General features: G+C 32.9%; 1 protein-coding gene across 3 annotated transcripts in view; it reads right to left on the reverse strand.

The window, feature by feature from the left end:
• The window catches only part of TPD52 (tumor protein D52), a 121,771-nt gene that overhangs the window by 37,945 nt on the left and 62,612 nt on the right, over positions 1-21,214 (reverse strand). The window lies entirely within an intron of this gene.

Genomic DNA, 21,214 nt, shown 5'->3' on the forward strand with positions numbered 1-21,214 from the left:
CAGAGCAGCTTCCTGGTTCTTCAGAAACCTTTCTAAAAGTTTAATAACTTCATGGAGTTGAAAGAAAAAGTCAGTTGCAGAAATATCTAACAAAGTTTTAATTCTATTTGTTTCTTATTTACTTTCTTTTTTTATCCGATTTCTCTGGTGCAGTAAGAGAATTGCATAAATATGCTAAAATATATATATGTCAATAGCTAATTATTGCTGCTTAAATGTGTATTTCTTGTATAATGTCCACTGATTTTCAAATTTGTAGTATGTACAAATTTGTACAATAAAGACTATGGTATTGAAAAAAAAATTCTATTTGTAAGGGAGTTTTAGTCATGTGCCCCAAAAGACTGAGGATCAGCTTCTTAAATATAACTATCTGCTGCTACAAAGCTGCCAGCATTGTAACTCTTCTTTGTTTAGCTGACTTTTAGCTCTGCAGGTGCCAAAGTTGACCTGCCAAATTGTACAAACTTGTGAAACCACACAGGAAAAAAATTTCTCCTTGAACAGCAGTCCCTTGACCAACATCTACAGTTAGCCAACACAAATCTAAGCTGGCAACTTATTATCCTTGATGGGAATCTTTTCACATAGCAGTTCCCAGCTAAAAATGAGCACTGAAATCGGCTCCAGATTCTCAAATGGGCCTGTGTTTAGGCCATGGCCTTCAAATGTTTCTGGTGGATTTTTGCCACATGGTTCACCTAATAGTATTTATCCAGGAAAACACACTATAAATAAAGCAGCTGTGGTATCTATAAATAGCCATGAAGCAACTAAAAATTGAATCAAATGGATATTCAATTTTTTCATACCTACATGGCAGAAAAAAAGTACATGCTGATTTGTTTGTTGGACTGGAGGCAAAAAAAAAAAAAAAAAAAAAGAAAGCTATTATATTTCAACAATTTTAAAATGTGTATCATTTTGCTAGGGCAGCAAGGTGGATAGAGTACTGGGTCTGGAGTCAGGAGAGTCATCTCTTGAGTTCAAATCTGGCCTCTGACACTAGTTGTGTGATTCTGGGCAAACCCTTTTCACCTTATTTGTCTCACTTTTCTCAGCTGTAAAATGAGCTGGAGAAGAGAATGACAAACCACCTAATATCTTTGCCAAGAAAACTCCAAATGGTGGCAGATATGATTGAAATGACTGAACAATAACATCATCAAAATCATCATCATCTTATTTCTACCACTACCCATGGAAGCACTATTTAGCCTTCTAAAGAGAGTCAGTCAATTAGTATTTATCAAGAGTTTCTAAGCATCAGGTACCATGCTAAGTACTCCAAAGCAAACTTTGAATCATGTCCTTTGCAGACTCTGGTATTTCTATATTTTAGATTTAAAATATAAATATTTAGATATTTAGATTTAGATTTTACCTCAGTGGTATCATAGTATCTATTACCATAGCTGTCAGCATGGAGATGGCACAGAATGTAAAAGTACAGTTAAGGCAATTCCTGATCCTATTCCTAATCTTGCTTTTTAGTCACCCAGTTATCCAATGGGGAAAAAAAGCTTTTCTGCTCCACAAATTACTCTTCTTCATAAAACTACACGACTAGTTGAAAAACCTAGACTCATCAAATAGTAGGCTCATTGATATTTCATAGTATAATTTATGGAAACATTGCGTACGATCTTCAAAAGTTTCTACAAAAAACACATTATGGGATTTGGACATTTAAAAAAATTTTTTTATCTGTTTAAACTCCTGAAGAGAACGATAAGTAAACCTGGTACTTCCCCAGCCTCATTCCAACATTCATAGGAATCAAGTACTTCAAGCAAGCTAAAGTAAAACCTCTTAAAACTGTGGATTGCAACCCTATATGTGGTCACATAATTGAACATGAGGGTTACAAAATTATGATTTATTATCAGTAAATGTTTTATTTGTATACCTATTTTATATGCTTACATACATGGTGTTGTGTAAAAATTTCTTGTGCAAAAGTGAATAATGGAAAAAGTTTAAGAAGCCACGAGTTTCTAGTGCAGTAAGAGAATTGCATAAATATGCTTATACATATTGGATATATATAGATGTCAATAGCTAATTATTGCTGCTTAAATGTGTATTTCTTGTATAATGTCCACTGCTTTTCAAATTTGTGGTATGCACAAATTTGTACAATAAAGACTATGGTATTGAAAAAAATTCTATTTGTAAGGGAGTTTTAGTCATGTGCATTTGAATACTGGTTTTGACATTTACTAAACATTTATTGTAGTCTTGCCTGTGTGACTTCTGGAAATGATCTCAGATTCTCAAACTCTATGCCACTGGAATATGCACTGTAATGATTTGGAGAATCTTCAAGAATTATTCTTATAATGAACTGAATGCCTATTGTCAGAAGATCAGTCTAACTAAATTGGGAAAGGTTTATCCCCAGGCTCACTACAGTGAGATGAATTTTTTGTTCAATAAACATTGACAATTGTTTCTTAAGTTACAAAAAGGGGGCAATTTTTCTTGATGCAGATAATTATAGTGCTAATTGTTGTGGGAGATATCAAACTAAATACCCTCACAAAGTTTGCAATCCAATAAGTAATGCAAGACACCTACACTAATACCAGATGTGTTGTTTTATATTAAAGAGGTTAAAAAATATTGTAAATTATAAGAAGATATCCTTTTATTCAAGGTGACTGGGAACATCTTCATGGTAAAAGGTACATTGGAGTCAAAAGAATAGACAGAATTTTAAATAAAAATAAATCCCCCAAAAAAATTTAAGTCAGAGGAAATTTAAAAAAAGGATTATCTGAGTTGGATGCTAAAGGACTTCTAGAATTTTAACAGTGCATATTGGAAAGAGAAAGGAATTTCAGGAGAAGAAATTAATGGCATATGCAACTATACAACAGGTAGGACGCATAGATTAACTTGTGGCATGAACATGTTTTGCATGATTTCACATGCATAACTGATATCAAATTGATTGCCTTCTCCATAATTAAGAAAGGGGCTGGAGGGGAAAATTTAAAACTCAATTTTAAAATATGAATGCTTAAAATAAAGAAATGATTGTCTAAAAATGATAATTTGTGATATGATAAATAATCTAATTTAGCTAATACTTATAGGTGAATAGTGTTAAAGGTTGAGGCAAAATCATGGAGAGTTTTAAATGCCATGAAAAGAGTTTGGATTTTATCAACAGGCAGTGGGGAGCCATGAAAGGTTTTTGAAAAAACCGAAAAAAAATAACCAAGATTGTTCTTTAGGGAAATTAATTTGGCAGTAGTATACAGGATTATTTGAGGCATAAAAAATAAAATAAAACCCAGTAAAGTAGTCCAGGTGACAAATAACAATCTTTATCAAATTTAGCTGTTTTAGTTAGCAGATACTACAAAAATCTAAGATATTTTAAAACTGTCTAGACAAGGAAAATAGTAAAGGTCAAATTAAATTTAAGCATAGCATTTAAAAATATAAAACATGACCTATCCCCAATCAACAGAGGGAAAAAAAGTTAGGGGCAAAGATTCTTGTACAGATTCAAAAAATAAAAATGCTCATACCCTGAGATGTCAGCAGGGGGCAGACATGGAACAGGTTGCAACAAACATTTCAACTGTACCATGAATACAACAGATACTGAGCATACAACACAATGAGCAAAAAGTCATTTAAAAATACAATTTGCAAAATAAAGGACAGTTAGGAATTGTAAATACAAGAAAATTATAACTCGGATTTAGAGATTTTTTTTCTTTTCATTTCTAACTATAGAGTTCCAAAGTTATAATTCTATGTTTTCAGGTTTGAAAAAATAAAAATAAAGACTATTTGGTCACTATACATTTCTTGAGTCACTCAAGTTCTATTTCTGATAAATATTAGCTGCAATCATGGGCCTCTCAATGCAACTCTCTAATATTGTAATTTTATATACATATATATGTGTGAAAAATATAGAAGATACTGATCTGTTTTTAAATGTTTCCTTACTCATTTGAGGGTTCCTTATTTCAAATAAAATCAAGGGTCTAGCCCTGAAACAAATTCCCTATGGGAACAGCAATCTGAACAGGAGAATTAAAATAATACTATTTCATTTCCTTTCAACTCTTAACTAAAAGTGACCACATTGTAGAAGCATAGAGAAATTGGCAAGCAAATAATCCTTCATGACCTGAGTAATTTGATTCTCTTAACCATTTCTTAATTTCTGAATTGAAGTTAAATGGTACCAAGAAACTTTTCTTTTGGGGGAGAAAGGGAGAGTTGTATGTTATTTTAAAGACTGGTGAATCTCATCTCAAGCTTGGGAAAAACATCAACTGCTTTAGTCATGGTATTGAAATGCATCTGTGAACTCATTGGTATAGCTATTCATTCCACTGATGCAGACTGAAACTTATCCATGCCTGTCCACCCTGTGACTCTTACTAATATCTCCACCTAAGTTGGTCAGAAAAGATCCATCCCTTGCACTGAAGTCTTTCTATTTCTCTTTTTCTCTTGACATCTTGGAGATAACAGCATAGCACAAAGGCTATTTGCAAATTAACCTTCACTCTTGCCACATGCTCAACTAATCTCTCTCTCTCTCTGTCTCTCTCTCTCTCTGTCTGTCTGTCTGTCTGTCTGTCTCTCTCTCTCTCTCTCTCTCTCTCTCTCTCTCTCTCTCTCTCTCTCTCTCTCTCATTTTTGCTTATATATTTTTGAATCCCTTTATTCCACTTCTTTAATTCTTAACTTTAATGTTTCTATCTACTTAGACCCACCACATGCCTCCAAGTGAAACTCAAATTTTAATTTTTCAGAGTAAGTTGCAATATTTTAACACTTGCAGCCACTCAATAACATCAATAACATTAAAAAGTAGACTTTTGTTTCAAGAAGACTTGGTCTTAATGACAATATAGCTTCCCAAAGGCAATCCAACCTGTTCTGTTCTCCTTTCCATCTATGAGTCCAATTTAGTGTCTATTTGCTATCAGTTCAAGAAATATAGGTCATAAATACATAAGCTGTCTACCCAACTATATAGCATAGCCTGGACAATAGATACCTTTCATCCATTAAGTTTTTCCTGTATCCGGAGCTGAACCAAATTCCTTTGGGTGATTATGGATCTTATCTATGAGGCTTAGCAAGAATCCAGGGTTTGATAAAAATAGAACACCATCTGTAAACAGAAATATCTATTGGATCTCAGGTCTATAAGCAATGCTTTTTTCACTTGTGCTGGACATCTTCCACAACAGTGGCAAAAATCTTTGCCTTCTCTTTTATGACATACTTGATAGTGAGCAAGCAAGATTAAGTTCCATTTAACCTCTCAATGAAAAAGAGAAGGTTCAGGGGTTGTATTTTTGAAGCATTTCCTCATTTCTGAGTTTCCTAATACCAGTGAAGTCATAAAAATAGTCATGAAACATATCCTTATACCTTAATATTAATGATCAGAAAAGGTCCATAAAGATTTGTAATTTTCTGGGTTTTTGACTCTTATAAGTATGTGCACATAAAATTATATTCTCGCAAAAAATGTTGTGCAAAAATTAGATGGATTGATAATTATTGGTGTTCTCTCGGTCTCATTTTTTTTAGGGCAATAATAATAGTTAGGATTCTTTTGCACAATTTTGGTGTCTTTCCTTCCTTCTGATATTTTTAGAATTTATCTTTCAATGTCCCCAAAATTCTAACTCCTCTGTGAAAGATCTCTACAGTATAGTCTTAGTCTAATCTAACTGCTTTCCCCATCTTTGTTCTCTTTAATGACATTTCTAATTCTGAGATTGAGGTGAAAAAGAAAAGGGTTATTTTAAAATTCTTTTTAGATATCTTTCATCTTTCATTTATTTATAATCCCTTTTTTTAAAAAAACTTTCTCCTTAAATTTCTTTAGATGACTGTTGAGGGCAGGGTTTTTAACAAGCTTTTCCCCTTTTCCTTCTGTTTTATGAAGCAATCCTGCTCATAATTATTATGCTTTCAGTTTTGTATTCATTTCTGTCTTTGCTCAGTGATATGATTGTATATCCACAGCTCATTAAGGAATAATTCTACATTAATTACAGGTCGTTTCAAGACTCAATTCAAATACCACTTTCTGCAGCAGTTTTTTCTTGGTCCTTTTCACTGTTAGATCCCTCTCTTTTAAGAGAACCCTTAATCTAGTGGATAGATAGATAGAAATAAAGACAGAGACAGAGATAGATATGATAAGTATCTATTCATTTACGCATTCTCTCTCACTCTAATGTGAACTTGTTGAGGTAAGGGATTGTGTTTTTGCTGTTATTGCCCCATGGTTTGCATAGTACCTGGAACATAGTAAGCTCACAATTAAAACTTGCTGAATGATTAGTTTCTCACATGTTAAAAATATATTCAATTTTATTTTCTGTGAAAATTTAGTGCTCAGTTATATGTAACATAAGATTCTTTTCTCTAAGAAGTGTTCATGATATAAAATCTAGAAGTCTTTGCCTGTCCTCATTCCTTATACCTGAGCCATTTTTTCTGACATTTTTTTTACCACCCTTATTCATTTATCCTACCTTTTAGTTCTTTGTAACAGATGGGATTACAAAATGTTCAATAATTTATGAAGTAGTCTTTTTGAAAATATTTATAACAAACACTTCCTGTCACCAAATGTCCAGAGAAACTAAGTTTCTTGTTGCCTTTGCATGCCTGATAAAACCAACTCTACAAATTACTTTGTTTAAATTTATGTAATAACAACAGAGGAAAAATGAACAACTCTGAAAGCTGGTAAGAACTCTAATGAATATAATTACCAATCATGGTTCCAGAATACCAATAATGATGCATGCTCTCCACTTCCTGACAGAAAGATAATGGACTAGGTATGCAAAATGAGATGTATAGTTTCTGGACAAGGCCAATACTTGAATTTGTTTTGCTTGACAATATTTATTTTTATAAGTGTTTTTCTTTTCTCTTTCTTTCTTTTTTTTTTTTTTAAATAGTAGCAGGGGAGACAGGGTGAGGGGAGTTTTCCAGTTAAATACAATTTAATTTTTAAAATAGCTAAACCCTTTCTTTATCCTTCTCCAAGGAAAACTTGTGAGGTATCCTTCCATTTAGTTGCAACTACTTTTAGTTTTCTGGTTCAGTTTCTACAAAAGTAATATCAAAATTGATATACTTCAGTTCCTATAGTATGTCCATTTGTTCCGTCACTGGGAAAGAATCGCACATTTACAGTACAAACAGCTAAGCTCAGAGAATCTGAAAACTGCTTCATGTTCCCTTTCTTATAGACTCATAATGAATATGGATCTTGAGTTTTATTGGAGGTATATAAAAAAATAAAGTTATTTTTTGGAGCCCTTCAAAAGAAAATATATTCTATTATCTCTCCAGATAGATAAAACAGACTAATCATTCAAACTATTGAGAACTAAATAATAATAACGATTATTGCAATTAATAATGGCTAACATTTATATAGTGCTTTAAAGTTTAGAGAGCTATATATTTATTATCTCATGTTAACTTCACAATAACAATATCATTCCCATTTTACAGATGAAGACACTGAAACAGGCAGAGTTTAAAGTGTAGCATATTTGACTTTCCATATTTGAAAAACAATTTTCTACTTTTCCAATGATTTATATGATTATTTCAAGAATGCTTTATACATTAATTGGCCACACATTTTTAAACTTGATTCCTTAAGTTTCACTTTTGTAACAGGGAGGAAAGATCTTTACCTCCGAGTCTCATTTCCTTATCTATAAAATAACTGTCCTGATTTAGATGATTTAAAGTCCTTTCCAGTTCTAGTATTTTCAAATATCTCAAACACAAATTCCAAAATAAATGATGTTCTATTTAATATGTATGGGAATGCCTGCCATCTAAGGGAGGGGGTGGAGGGAAGGAGGGGAAAAATTCGGAACAGAAGGAGTACAAGGGATAATGGTGTAAAAAAAATTACCTATACATATGTACTGTCAAAAAATGTTATAATTATAAAATTAATTTTTAAAAAATATTTTAATAAATAAATAAATGATGTTCTTTTTTAAAAGCTGCACCAGGGCACTGCTATTTAAAGAAATGCTTTCATAAAGAAAAATTTCCTAGTGTTGATAAAGAGGATAAATTATGCAAAAACGAATGTTTTAAATTCAGTGTAACGTGAATGAAGACTACTAAAATTTATCATCATCTTGACATTCTAAATTACCTATGTCAATATAAAAATTTGTCTTACCTAATGTCCTGAATAGTAATGTCCTGAAATTCATATTCTCTTATCAATAGAGTTAGAGAATGGATTGTAACATGAATGAAAAACTGTTCCATACTACTTTAATGTTATCTTATCTATTTAAAAATTTACCATAAGAAAGTTTTAAGAATTAGACTTTTTAAAATTTTTACACAAGATGCAAGATTAATTTTTATGACAACTGGCTGTCTAATGAGTAGTCTGGGTTTGTTGGTTTTTTGGGGGGGGCGGAGATTGTATTTTGCTTTTAATCAAAATAGAATATTAAGCTTAAAGTCTAGAGCCAGCTGGATGGCACATATAGATAGAATACTCCATTTGGAATCAAAAGGATTTGAATTAAAATTTGGCCTCTTACTCTTACTTGCTATCTGACCCTGGATATGGACCCATAGACATAACCTCTATCTACCTCATCAGTAAAATGGGAGTAATAATAGTAGCTACCCTTTCCATGATTACTGTGAAAGTTAAATAAGATGGTTTTTTGTAAAGAGCTTCGCAAATCTGAAAATGTTACATAAACACTAGCTAGTATTATTAATGTACTGAGGTTACCCAAACTTGCTAAAAATTTCCCTGACTACCAAGACAGGTGTACTTGTTTCTTTAGATAACATCTATTATCTTTGTTCTCAATGACCCTCTTAAAACAAACTATAAACCCTTGCAATTTCATCATGGTCCAACAGTTATGGCAATAGAACACAGGAAACAGAAGGATCATATCTTGCAAAAGTTCTCTTTTGATGATCTCAAAATTCCACTAAACAAGTAAGTCAAGCTGAAAGACAAAAACCTATTTTATATACCAATCACTGGATTACGATATTAAGATATACAACCCTCATTTATTTAGAATGTCTCTCCCAAGAAGAGGCCTTTGAAGGATAGCTCTGGAATGATCTGTTGAGGAGGGAAATTAGAAAGGCCATTTTCTCCTTTCTAACTGGAACCATTATAATTGTATTTGCATAATAAGATAATTAAGGGTCCAAGTCACGAGTTCATTTATATCAGCTGAAATTATGGTTGTTCTTGGATACAGATTGTTAGGTTTGCCTTGTAGCCTTGCCAAGTGAGAACAAGAATTTTTTTTTTTAAATTCAACTTTTAAAAAAATGTAGCTAGTGGAGGTCAGTAAGTATCTCTGGCATTTATCCTAGAGAGAACACAACTTGGCATTCAGGGTTCAATTTAAAGTCAGATAAGGGATGAAAAGAAACAAATCTCATCCAAGGATATGGACAATGGTTTGTTCTATATTTTTCTGCGCAACAAAATGTTTTAAGCCATCCTGAGGAAGAAAATTTGTGGCCACAATATATTTGTAGATGAGGTCAGGACTTCTAAATATGCAAAATTATTACACCTATATGCAAAACAAAAAGACAAGATGGCTTAAGACACTCCCGACTCAAAATAATTTATTCCAAAAACCACATAAATTGATCTTTTCAAAAAGCACCTGATGCAAAAAAGAAAATCTAGGCTAATGCTAACAAAAATTAATCATAGTTTTGATTATATATCTTGCAGTGAGTATTAAGACATTTTCAAATGTTTGGAAAGGGGAAAAGGGACAGAACAATAGAAAAATGGGGAGAAAAGACAGAGAAAATGAGACGGACACGGAGACACAGACACAAAAAGAGAGGGGGGAGGTAAAAGGCAAAGAGATGAAGAGGAAGAGGAAGAAAGGGAAGGAGCAAATATTAGGGCTGAAAGTTCATGCAAAAGAAGGGCAGAATGGGAATAAGAAAGCTATTCTAATAACCCAGAGTTGCCTACTAAAGAAACTCAGGAAAAGGAATTGAGTGATAAAAGAGAAAATATTTTAAAATTAGGGCAATGTCATATGATGTTTTACACAGTTCCTCTTACATCTCAAATGGGCTACAAAAATTCCTCATGTAATTATGATAAAGTTTACTGAAGGAGGCCACTGAAACACAAATCCTCAACCCTACGAGTAACCCTACTCACCAATACCAGAGGCAAAAATTCCAAATTGAAGTCTTAAAGTCAACTATGCCAAAAAAACAAACAAAAACAAAACAAAACTGATTTCTAGATAATGCTGGAAGTACTACTTTTTTAAACCCTCAAATCAAATTTAATATTATTAGAACTATTAATTATAATAGCTCCAACCAAGGTCAAAATATTATTTCTTCCACCATTATTGCAAATAGTTCTATAATAGGTATTAGTGGTAAATCTGTACTCATTTTATCACCCTGGTTTATCTTCCCCAGTCTTGATGTATTGGTTCTTCCACTGCCCTATTCCTTAAAGCAATAACCTAATTTCACCAAAAAGTGACAAACATAAAATGTAAAACTCAGGGCTTTAACACTGCAACAACCCAAAGATCCAGCATGATTTATATATGGGCAAGTAAATACATCTTGACAAATCAGATTTACATAAATGCATCATTCACTCCAACATTCACTGAAACAGGTTTAGAGTATATTTATGTAGTTAATATTATTCCCCTTTTAGTGACTCAGTTGAAATAGAAAAGCCTGAACTTACCCTCAAAATATCATGCAAGAGTAATTAAACATAACCTTATGAATAAAGGAAAAATTTCAAGGATCTTCTAATGTTCCCTTAATGGCTTTAAATTTTTAAATAAAAAGGCTTTTTGTCACGGTTTCCCAGCATCCACAGAAAAGACATTTGAGACAATATAACCTGTCATGACTTCTCTGTACATCAAATTTTAATAAACTTTTTGAAAGACAGATGTGTTATAGAATCTCTGGAATTCAGTTCACCTAATGTTACTCTATGAATGGCTGGCTTTCCAAAAAAAAAAAAAAAAAAAAAAAAAAAAAAAAAAAAAAAAAACCATAGTAGATAAGTAGGTCCTGGTTCTATTCCCACACAATTATTCTAGAAATCTCAGAATCAACAAGAACTCCTTCCCAACCAGTAACTAAAGTTTGACTGCAAATTTCTGCCATCAGGCATGTTGCAATGGTATTCTATCACTACATGTGCTTAAAACCAAGTTTACTTCAATATCGAGTGAGCATGAAACCAGCTCTAAGACAAAGATTTAAATAGCCATGGTTATTTTTCCATCTCAGTAAAATATTTATATACATAAAGCCTGGAGTAAACAAAATTAAAAAGCTTCCATCATAAATATTCTAGATCTTCCTTTAGATTTAAGCAAATTGATTAACCTACTTTCCTTCCTTTATCCTCTCTCCCTTTGTTCACATAGGAAGTCATGCCTTTACATGTGGGTGCTCTGTGCAAAGGCATATAAAATTGGAGGTTTGGGGGTAGATATCCCCCCTGCTTATTTGCTCTATAATTGTTCCCTCATCCCCTCAAAATTAGGACAATTAACTCTTTTTTCTCATATAGTTTTCATTTATAATTTCTTGAACTCTAGCTATGGAAAACCTGGCTTTGTTAAAGCCCATTGGAGTTTAAATGGAGCTACTAGACTATGCTTAGAAACCCAAATCACTCGAGCTTTTACTAGTTGACCAATACTAAATCTCTGCCCAAGTCTCATTTATTCAATATTTGGGTTCTGATGGTTTCAATTGAGTGTAAATAAGAATTGTTTTTGTTCTGGCCAGAAACTATAAGGGTTTTCCTCTCCTAAACCGATTCTTTTGAGAAGATAAACTAGGCCATCTTTTGCCTCAATTCTTATCTAGTCTTTAATCACTGAATAGGTCTTGCCTTAGATAAATAGAGAATGGGAAATACCTTAGTTTAAAAAGACCATCATCTGTTCATCCTGGTTCATCATCTGTTGTCCTAATTTATGTCTTCACACTAGACTCTGAAAAACTCGAGAGGAAAGAATGGGGCTGGTAACCTGGCACAACTCTCTCTCACTTAAATCTAATTCACTTTCAAATTCAAAACATCACTCTCCTGATATCAGGAGTCCATCCTTCAAGAATGAAGAATGGACAAAACCATTTGTTACTGGTTAAAAAATACAGTACTAGATAGCAGATGGAATAAGTTAGGTATACAAGACACAATAGTCAATGATTACCATAATCTAGTGTTTGAAAAAATCTAAAGACCCCAGCTTCTGGGGAAAGAACTCACTATCTGACAAAAATTCCTGAGAAAACTTAAAAAAAAAAAAAAAAATTGTATGGTAGAAACTAGGCACTGACCCTATACCAAGATAAGATCGAAATGGGTTCATGATTTAGACATAAAGAGTGATACCATAAGCTATTTAGAGAGCAAGGGATAATCTACCTGTCAGATTTGTAGAAAAGAGGAATTTATAGCCAAAGAAGAACTAGAGAATATTATGAAAGGCAAAATGGATAATTTTGATTACATTAAATTAAAAAGATTTTATATAAGCAAAATCAATGCAGCCAAGATTAGAAAGGAAGCAGAAAGCTGGGAGGAAATTTTTATAACCAGCATTTGATAAAAATCTCATTTCTAAAATATGTGAAGAACTGAGTCAAATTTATAAGAATACAAGTCACTCCCCAAGTGATAAATGGTCACAGGATACATAAGAATAATTTTCAGATGAAGAAATTAAAGCCATTTCTAGTCACATGAAAAAATGCTCTAACTCATTATTAATCAGAGAAATGCAAATTAAGACAACTTTTTGATACCACTTCAGACCTCTATGATTGGCTAAGATAACAGGAAAAGATAATGATAAGTGTTGGAGAAGATATGGGAAAACTAGGACATTAATGCATTGTTGGTGGAAATGATTCAACCATTCTGGAAAGCAATTTGAAACTATATTCAAAGGGCTATAAAATGGTTCATACTTTTTGATTCAGTATTGCCACTACTGAGTCTATATCCCAAAGAGATCATGTTTGCAGCAGTCCTTTTTGTAGTAGCAAAATTTAAAAAAAAAAAAAAAAAAAAAAAAATAGAAATTTGGTGGACAGATGCTCATCAACTGGGGAATGGGAAAATAAGTCATAATATATGAATATAATGAAATACTGTTGCTTTATAAGAAATGATGATCAGACTGATTTCAGAAAGGCCTAGAAAGGCTTACATAAACTGATGCTGAATGAAGTGAGCAGAACTCAAGGAAGCACTGTACAGAGTAGCAACAATATTATGTGATGATCAACTGTGACGATTTGTCTTCTTAACAACGCAGCTATTCAAGCAATTCCAGTAGATTTGTGATGGAAAATATCATCTGCTTCCAGAAAGAGATCTATGAAGACTGAATATGGATCAAAGGATAGTATTTCCATTTTTTGTTTGTTTTTTTTCCTTTCTCATAGTTTTTTTTTTCCCTTGTGGCCTGATTTTTCTTGCATAAAATAACAAATATGGAAATATGTTTAAAAGAATTGCACTTACTTAGCCTATATCAGATTATTTGTTGTCTTGGGGAGGGGGAGGAGGTAAGGAAAGGACAGGGTGAAAAATTTGGAACACAAAGTCTTTCAACAAAAATGAATGTTGAAAACTATCTTTATATGTATTTTGAAAATAAAATACTATTGAAAAATTTTAAAAATAGAATTAAGGATGAAAAAACAACAACATTGCTAATATTGGCTAATAATTACAATATATGAGGCCAAATGACAAAATATTTTCTTTGAAAGTCAACCTTAAAAGTATTAGTGCTACAAGTAAACAAAATAAAGCAAGTTGCCCTGAAATCAAATTGAAGACTAAAAATCTAAAGGAATTATCTTCCAGTCTTTTGATCAAAAATTAAAACATCCTTAAGATTTTTCTCAAAATAGTTTTGGGAACTCCAATTATTGAACAGTTACTAATCTTCACAAGTAGATTTATGTATTTGAATTCTTGAATCCTGCTTTTCCAAGTTAACTCCAAGTGGAGATTCAGAAAAAGTTCCTAATAAAACAAAATCAAAACAAAAAATTCAGGGATATATTATGTGCCTGAAATGTGAAAGGCCCTGTGCTAATGCTTTACAAATATTACAAACCCTGAGAGTTAGATGTTATTATTCCCATTTTTATAGATGGGAAAACTGAAGCAGATAAACTTGGTGACAGTTACATAGAAAGTTAAATGCCTATAGGAGGCCTAATTTGAATTCAGATCTGCTGTACTACATCTTTATTTGCAGGTACTTTTTCCCCCTCCTACTTTTGGGAAATGGGGGCCCCAAGAGAAAGGAGAGGAGCCCATCAATTACATATTCCCTTCTCTGCCCTCCTTATTTATTTATTACTATACTTATTACTTTAACTGGAGAGTCTGGAATGAAAAAGTGTCTAATAGCTTCAATTACTTTCAACACACATATTCCACCAATAAGGAGTTCTTTAGGGTTACCCGGTTCCATCATGTATCAAATAATTTCTGGCAGAATTGAACCTATTCATCCTTATATTAATCATCCAAGGGGAAGTGAAGAAGGATTATAGGCTTCTATTAAAATCTATAATATCTGAGGGACATAGATCTTAAGCCAAGGGCAGCAGGGGAAGGACTTTAGGCAGCCTCGGGCTACTGGAGTACAAAAAGCTGAGAAGAGGCAGCCAAAAAGATCAAAGACAAACTTAATGAACTTAGGGCAAATTATTGGAAAAGTAGGCCAAATACAGACCATAGAAATCTGTGTTTTATTTTGTAGACAATGAAGAGGGGCTATGAAGGTTTTGGAGCAACAGTATATTATAGTCAAATAAGGACGGCTAGGTGACACAGAAATTAGAGTGTCTCAAGTCAAAAACACTCATCTTCATGAGTTTAAACCTCCTCTCAGACACTTATTAGCTATATGATCATAAGCAAGTCACTTCACCCTATTAAACTCAGTTCTTCATCTGTATAATGAATTGGAGAAAGAAAAGGAAGAGGGGAGGGGGGGAGAGAAAGAAAGAGAAAAAGAAAGAGCAGGAAAGAGAGAGAAGGAAAGAATTCAGAGTCTTATTACAAACAGAAATATGATGCCATAGTCAAGTTCCTGCTCTATTCCTTAAGGTTTCTTTTGCTTGGCAAGAATTCAGCACACAGCAGCCCTAGATCAGCCCATCCCAGAAATTCTGCCCCTTTGTCCAGGTGTGTCATTAAAAGCAGCTCTGAGGTCTTGTCAGTTAATAGACTTCAAAAAGGAAAAGCAAAAATGAAGATGCCATTAATGATTGGGAATTCCAGGATAATAGTTAGAAGGTGGAAGGAATCTTTAAAATCACCCAGATTTCTTCAAGAAACTAAGATAAACATCACCAATCATTTACGTAAACATGTTGGTTAAACTGATGGCAATCTCTAAATTTAGATGAATTTTAAGAGGATTGAATCCAGATAGAAAGGGATTATTATCTTCTGGCTTCTGAATTTTACAAAATGGAAAAAAAAAAAAAAACTAGTTTAACCACAAAAAGATGATGAAACATATCTATGTCAGAAACAACTTAGGGACAGAAAGACATAATTCCATAATAAAAATGTTTTACTTAGTTTCCTGAGTTTAAACCTTCTTTCAGCCACTTATTAGCTATATGAACCTGAGCAAGTCACTTTACCCTGTTCAACTCAGGGTGTGTGATAGATGTCTTAGAAGCAAAGAAAATGATCCAACAGCTTATATCTTCAAAAATGTTATATTTAACTGAGGTGGTATAACATGTACACGCATGAGTAAACATAAGGTAATTTGAGGAAGGGAGACGGAAATATTAAAAGCAAAATAAAGGATTTCCTAAAAAGAAATGGCCGGGGGGAGGGAGTAGAGGGAGGGGGGGATAATTTGGAAAAATGAATACAAGGGATAATATTATAAAAATATATATATAATATATATATAATAAAATATTTATAATAAAATATATATAATAAAAAAAAAAAAAAGAAATTTATTGTGTGCTATGGTAGGAAAAAAATGGATTTTCAGGCAGAGGACCTAAAATGAAAATCCCAGATCTCTTTGATTTACTCCCTGTGTGTCCCTGGGCAAGGCAATTAATTTCTAAGTCTCAATTTTCTCTTTTGTAATCTATATATGGGAAAATTGACTCTCTGAGAAATTAAGTGATTTATGCAAAGTCACACAGGATTAAATGAAAACCAAGATTTGAAGCCAGGCCATCTGATTTCAAATTCAGAACACTTGCCACTATACCACAGTATTTGGATGGTGGTCATTAAAATCTCTTCTTGATCTAAATACTCTGATACCTGGAACCTTCCAACTCCATTGAGATATTATTAAAATGAACTTTATAAATCTTAAAAAAAAAAAAAAAAAAAAAAAAAAAAAAAAAGAGAGAGAGAGAGAGAGAGAGAGAGAGAGAGATGGCAAAATTGCTTAGCCCTGAAAAAAAGCTAAGGATCTACAAAGTGAAAGGGAAGAAAGAGCATGTTAATAATAGTCAGCATTTATTTATAAAATACTTTATGGTTTACAAAGTGCTTTATATATTTTATCTCATTTTAATTCCCACAATAAGGTGAGGTAGGTACTATAGTAGCCCCATTACATAGATGAAGAAATTGAGGCTGAAAGCAATCAAGTTACTTGCCTAGAGTCTCACAGCTAGCCTAATTTGAACTCAGATCTATAGGATTTCAGGTCCAATCCACTTGACTACTTAGCTGCAGAACAGACATCGAGAAGAGAATATGCAAAACATGGGATGTCCAGTTGAGGCAGAAGGAGGTCACAAATAGTTCCAGTATAGGAAGAATGTAGATTGCATGGATAATATAAAGTCTGTCTAGAGACAGTGACTTGATGTTCCCTCATGCCAAATTAAGGAACAAAGAAAGACTTCAGGTAATTATAAAAACTTTATTTAAAAGTACAGAAACAAATAATATTATAATAAGTAAGTTGTTATTTTTAATAAGTTAGGGATAAGGGGTGGACCTGTGATTTCACTGGCATATAGAACTGGCAAATTAGGAAACTGCACCTAACTTACAGTGTGCATCAGTGTCTTCTTTTCAACCTCTAATCTTAAGAGAACTGCTTAGAACACTTAGAGGTAAAGCTGACATTCCCAAGGCCGCAAAACCAGTAAATGGCAGGAGTATTTGAACCCACGTTTTCTTGGCTTTTAATCAGCTTTCTATTCCCTTCATTATAACTCGTTTGTCTTCAAAAGTCTGTCACAAGTAGTTTACTCTCAACATGTGACATTCAACTGTAAAGGCTGGCACTAAACTGAAAATGAAAAATACTAACTAACATCATAAAATTGGGTGAAATTTTCCCATTAGGAATAATTTTCTCACCAAAGTACAATTTTCTTACAAAATTAAAATAAATTTAAAGAAACAAACAAATCCCAAACCCTCTCAAATTTGACCCCAAATTTTTTTTTTCTTTCTAGAAAAAAAGATAAAGTAGTATAAATTTTTATTTAGGGGATATTTTTAGATGAAGATATACTTTTTTCCCCAGTCACATAAATTCAAGCTTTTCAGAACTAGGAAAAATCATGATTAGACAAGCAAAAAGCACAGATGAACATGAAAATGACAAGATTCTTGCTTCCTATACAGGAAAAAAAGGCTACAATATATTCTACTCAATTACAAGAGATTATGGCCAACCAGACTTGGGATTTTCTCCAAATGTTTTCTATAAAGAGTTCTCTTAAGTAATCTGACGTTTACTATTCCTAATACAGACATTAATCCCTGTAAACACTTTTCCAACACTAATGAATGCCTTGTATAATAAGCAGTCAAAGCAAAGCACTCCATCCAAACTAATCCTCGGAAAACATTAGGGACATAGAGAAAATGCCATATCAATGTCCTACGAGATTCAGTAGTCTGGTTACTGAGTCTTCCTGCTGTGATCATGTTTTCTTACCATAAAGTGCCTGAAATTAATTGCAAAACAGATTTGGCCCAGGACTATGCAAAGCCTGTCTTTAACATAGTGACCTTTTCTGTGTCCGCCCTCTTCCAGGGAGGGAAGTCTACTTCAGGAAGCTGAACAATGGCCTAGAACTTCAGCCTAAGGCTTTATCCCTCATGCCATTCATGTAACAAATATTTATCAAGTGCCTGCTGAGTCCCTATAAGCCAAGAGACAAAAGGAGGATAAAGATATAATGGAAAGTTAAACAACAATAATCTTGAATTTTTGTAGCTTTTTATGTTTTTCAAAGCAATTTTCTACATGATCTTTGATCTTCACAAACACCTATTCTCTCCAGATTGGCAGAATATATATATTAGCATTTCTTTATATATTTTTTTGCTTTCTTTTTCTTTTTTTTGGGGGGTGGGGGTGGGGGTTGCAGGGTAGGATTGATCAAATACAGAAAACTTTTCCATGAACATCAGCAACTCATCTGTAATTTGATTTTTTTTTAATTTTTTAATTAATTTTATAATTATAAAAAAAATTTTTGACAGTACATATGCATGAGTAATTTTTTTATAACATTATCCCTTGTATGCATTTTTCCAAATTTTCCACTCCCTCCCCTAGATGACAGGCAATCCCATACATATTAAATGTGTTACAGTATAACCTAGATACAATATATATGTGTAAATCCAATTTTCTTGTTGCACATTAAGAATTGGATTCTGAAGGTATAAGTAACCTGGGTAGGAAAGACAGTAGTGCTAACAGTTGTAATTTGATTTTAGAGATTTATTTAGGGACTGAGAGGTTAAGCACCTCAGGTACAAACATAAAATTATTAAGTACTGGGATTTGAACTCCAAGGCCAGATTTGTATCTACTTCTCCATATTCATTCCAAACCATCCATTTGCAGATATGGAAATTGGAAGTCAAAAATTTATGGTGTCCCTAGGACCATAGGAATAAATAGGCTAGGAATAAACCTAGAACTAAGTTTACTAATTCTTATTCTCCTACTTCTTCTTAATAAATGGTGATAAAATAAGATCCAAATAACTTAGGACAAACAATAAGTGTGCCATGAATTCAGAGGAAAGAGAGATCAGGGGAGTTTATGAAAAATTGACATTTAAATTAGATCTTGAGATATGTATATATATATATATATATATATATGGGAAATATATATATATATATATATATATATATATAGGGCAAAATCCAAAAAGAGGGAAGACATTCCACAAAAAGGAAATGAATCAGTAAAAGCATAGGAGGTAGAAATGAGCAAGATGTGTTCTGAAAACAAGTAGAAAAGCTGAAAAAGAAACAGAACGATCTACTAGATTTGGAGTTGGAGGCTATATGAAGATCTGTATGACCTCTAAGGCTCTGTATCTGAAGTACCATGAGGAGAATGATCCCTTAAGAAAGTCTGAGAGAAATCTTAAACCCACAGAATTGGTCTTGGGACATGCAATCCCATACATATTACATGTGTTACAGTATAACTTAGATATAATTTATGTGTGTAAATCCAGTTTTCTTGTTGAACGTTAAGAATTGGATTCCGAAGGTATAAGTAATCTGGGTAGAAAGACAGTAGTGCTAAACAGTAGTAAAGCTAACAGTGACCAGTCCAGGTGCAGCTAGAGAATCCTCAAAATCCAATACTCTAAACCTCAAAGATCCAGGGAGGCCTAAAATCTACCAGAACTCTTAGAATAAACACAAAATACCACATGAGGTGGTGGAGGTCTCCAAAGGAACCAGAGTGACCCACATGCAGTACCAACTAAGTCCCACCCAAAAGCTCATTAGGGATATGAGCTGGGGAAAAGCCTCTCAATTCAGGAACAGGCTAGAAAGATGAACAGAAAAAGACAAAAAAGACTATAAACAATCTTTATAGATCCAGCGATATTCAAAAATCCAATCTAAAGGAAAAAGTAAGTCTAAAAACCACAAGGAGTAACTTAAAGGGGAGAGGGGGGGAGAAATGGGATTTTTTTCACAAGGAATACATTGAATATCTAAAAGAAAGCAAGAGTTCAAAAATAAAATCTGTAAAGGAAAGAGTTAAAAGAAAAATAAACAGTTTAGAAAAGAACATGGCCAATCTTACCCAAGGAATGAACTCCTTGAAAAACTGGAATAGATTATACAGCAGTAAATGACTTCATAAGACAATAAGAAATATTAACACAAAAATCAACAGAAAAAAGGAGAAGAAAATCTAAAGTTATCTCACATGGGAAACATATCAAGAAGAAATAATTTAAGAATCAAAGGAGTCCCAGAAAATTAATTTGTTTCATAAAAGGCTCAATACTATATTTCAAGAAATCATAAATGAAACTGCTAGATCTAAGGAAAAATAAAAAAGAATCCACTGACCACTGACTGGAAAAAAAAAAATTTCTAGGAATCTCAAAGCTAAAATTCAGAGCTTCTTCATCAAAGAAAACTAATGCAATGGTCAGAAACCTGAGACTGGGAATAGGTTTTTAGCACATCTTGATATTACCATAAACACAAATTTTCAAAGATAATCATTCTTATAAAAATAAACTATGTTTTCACCCAGTTAAAAAAAAAAAAAAAAAAAAAGAAAGAAAGAAAACTAATGCAAGTACCCAGAAAGAACAAGTTCAAGTACAAAGGCACTATAGTCAAGATCATATAAGATAGAAATTTCCACTATCAAAATGGTCTATTATTATTATCATTATAATATATTTTTAAGCAAAACTAAGAATAATTTACCCTGCAAAGCTAAAAATAATCGTAGGTAATGGGAAAGAGGGGGATGGAGAATATAACAGAAGACTTACAATTATTCCTGATGAAAATATTGGAACTGAGTAGGAACTTTGAAATTAAACACAAGACTCAAGATAAACTTAGAAGAGTAGATTTATTTGAGTAACTGGAAGAAGTTGTATGATAATTATTACGGGAGAAAAAAACAAGTATCTCTTCAGGGCCTTAAATGTCCACCAAAGGGTAATGAAGGAATTAAAACATAGCAATGTTCTAGTACTTTACCAGGACTCTTAGAATAAACACATGCCAGGTGGTGGAGGTCTGCAAAGGAACCAGGGTGACCCACATGCAGGGCCAACTAGCATATCAGAGAAGGCAAAAGGCAGA

Source organism: Sminthopsis crassicaudata, chromosome 1 (genome assembly GCF_048593235.1).
Source record: "Sminthopsis crassicaudata isolate SCR6 chromosome 1, ASM4859323v1, whole genome shotgun sequence".
Lineage (NCBI taxonomy): Eukaryota > Metazoa > Chordata > Mammalia > Dasyuromorphia > Dasyuridae > Sminthopsis > Sminthopsis crassicaudata.